This window comes from Ahaetulla prasina, chromosome 17, assembly GCF_028640845.1.
Source record: "Ahaetulla prasina isolate Xishuangbanna chromosome 17, ASM2864084v1, whole genome shotgun sequence".
Classification (NCBI taxonomy): Eukaryota; Metazoa; Chordata; class Lepidosauria; order Squamata; family Colubridae; genus Ahaetulla; species Ahaetulla prasina.
In genome coordinates, this window is record NC_080555.1 from 5,005,813 (window position 1) to 5,008,691 (window position 2,879).

Below are 2,879 nucleotides of genomic sequence, written 5' to 3' on the forward strand. Positions count from 1 at the left end.
ACTGACTGTTGTCTTCCGTGAATCTGGGGTGGAAATCCGTTAACAGTAGTTAACAGAATTGGAAGGGACCTTGAGGTCATTTAGTCCAACCCCTGCTCACGCAGGAGACCTGTGCCGGGGATTCGAATTGCCGACTTTTCTGATCGGCAAGCTCGGTGTCTTAGCCACTGAGTCACCTAGTCAGGCCACCGATATTCCTTCCCCCCCCCCTCCAAAAAAAAATTCTCGATCAAACATGGATAAACAATGTAAATAACTTGATTTTTTCCCCCTTCAGGCAGGATATTTCCTGTCAACGTGCAGTATGTCTCTTGGCAAAGATTTCTTATTTGTTTTTTTTTTTGTAAATAAAAGTTTTCTCCGTTGTAAATTAAAAGAGACTCCTGCCCTGCTCCCGATCGTGGGGGGGAAACGCCGTGCCTCTTAAAAACCTTTTGCCGTTCAGAGGCGGAGGTGGAAAAAACCGTGAGTTGCGCCGTAGTAGAAGACGACGCAGCCCCATTCCCGGCGCCCGTCGGCAGTTGGAAGAGACTCTGGGAGAAGCCGGCGGCCGAGAAGACAAATTCAGAAGCCAGAGAGAAAAAGAAAGAAGAAAGAAAGACACATCCACCTTTCCTTTCTTCCAATCCCTTTCTGTTCAGAAACATCAACTTGTTTAGGAATTACTTTTGGCCAATTCTTAAACCTATTTTTCCCACCCACCCCTAAAGCAACCCACTCGAACGTCGGGTTTCAAATACGCCGAGACGGGTCAGCCGTTCTTAAAACACAAAGGTGATACTGCCAGAACTCTTTAAACTTTCAAACTAGGAAAAAATAAAGAGCTTCCCAAACTCTTGTTATTTTGTTCCTCCCCCCCGGCGTTAAATTTCCTCATTGCTAGGTGCGGTTTGTCAGATCGTAGCGCCTGGTTCTACTTCGAGGTGTTGTTTTCCTTTTAGGCGAGAAAAAGCTTGGAGGGGCCGTTCTTTTCCAGCTAGCTCAACCTTCTATGTTTTCCTTCCAGTCCTTGGAAACACTCTGCCTAGTAAAGTTATTATTAAAATCTTGGACTTTTGTGTGTCGCGTTCTTGGGCCTGCGAGGAACTGACTGTTGTCTTCCGTGAATCTGGGGTGGAAATCCGTTAACAGTAGTTAACAGAATTGGAAGGGACCTTGGAGGTCATTTAGTCCAACCCCCTGCTCACGCAGGAGACCTGTGCCGGGGATTCGAATTGCCGACTTTTCTGATCGGCAAGCTCGGTGTCTTAGCCACTGAGTCACCTAGTCAGGCCACCGATATTCCTTCCCCCCCCCCTCCAAAAAAAAATTCTCGATCAAACATGGATAAACAATGTAAATAACTTGATTTTTTCCCCCTTCAGGCAGGATATTTCCTGTCAACGTGCAGTATGTCTCTTGGCAAAGATTTCTTATTTGTTTTTTTTAAATTTAAAGGCTATCATCTGGGTAGTTTCCATTCCAACAAGCAGGAATAATAACTGGGAACAAAATAATATGCGTCTGGGGGGATGTATATTGCAATGTCTAGGTGAAACAAAGCTGGAAAGTTCAGGATTAGAATAGAATAGAATTCTTTATTGGCCAAGTGTGATTGGACACACCAGGAATTTGTCTTTGGTGCATACGCTCTCAGTGTACATAAAAAATAAAATATATTCGTCAAGAATCATAACATACAACACTTAATGATTGTCATAAGGTACAAATAAGCAATCGGGAAACAATATCAATATAAATCCTAAGGATACAAGCAACCAAGTTAGAGTCATAAGTGGAAGGAGATGGGTGATGGGAACGATGAGAAGATTAATAGTGCAGATTTAGTAAATAGTTTGACAGTGTTGAGGGAATTATTTATTTAGCAGAGTGATGGTGTTCAGGGAAAAAAATTATCCTTGTGTCTAGTTGTTCTGGTGTGCAGTGTTCTGTAGCGGTAGGAATTGGAACAACTGATGTCCAGGATGTGAGAGGTCTGTAAATATTTTCACAGCCCTCTTTTTGACTACATACAGGTCCTCCATGGAAGGCATGTTTTTTTCTGTAGTTCTAAATGAAGGCGGGGGGGGGAGGGGGAACCCCTGGGATTTTGTAAAATTTGCTTACTGCGCAAAGCATTAAACCTAACCAGATAATACATTTATTGGCCAAAAGTGGACACACAAGGAATTTGTCTCCGGTCTGTAAGCTCTCAGTGTACATACAATCAAATTGGTAAGTTACGAATCATTAAGAGGCAATCAATCATAAGATACTAAAGTCATAAATCGTAAGATTCTCTCTAGATTCGTTGGTGTGGTTGGTAGTTTAACCTCCGAGCCCCCATCATTTTCCAAAATTATAACTGCCAATGAAACTGGTTAATTTTAATGCAAACAAATGTTGGATCAAATTCATTCCAGTTACGGCTCAATTCAGCCAAATGCGATGAATGCAACATGAATATACCAGCTAAGCAAAGCACAATTCAGGTTTATCGCCTGCCACGTGGGAAGACCCTAAACTTAAGAGCAGATCTGAAAAGAAACCAACCCCCCAAATCTTAGGGCAGGGGTCTGCAAACTTGGCCCCTTTAAGACTTGTGGACTTCAACTCCCAGAATTCCTCAGCCTGGCTGAGGAACTCTGGGAGTTGAAGTCCACAAGTCTTAAAAGAGCCAAGTTTGCAGGCCCCTGTCTTAGGGGAAAAGGGAAGTTTTGCACCTGGGGCCAAAAACCAGCCATTCCCCTTTAAAAATGTAACCCGTGGTTCCCAGGACCAAGCCAATTTCCAGGTTTTGCACGTGTGGACTCCAACTCCCAGAGTTCCACCGCCGGCGTGGCCCCCGAGCATGCTGGGAGTGGAAGTCTCCAGATCTAGAATTGCCAAGGAGGGAAGAA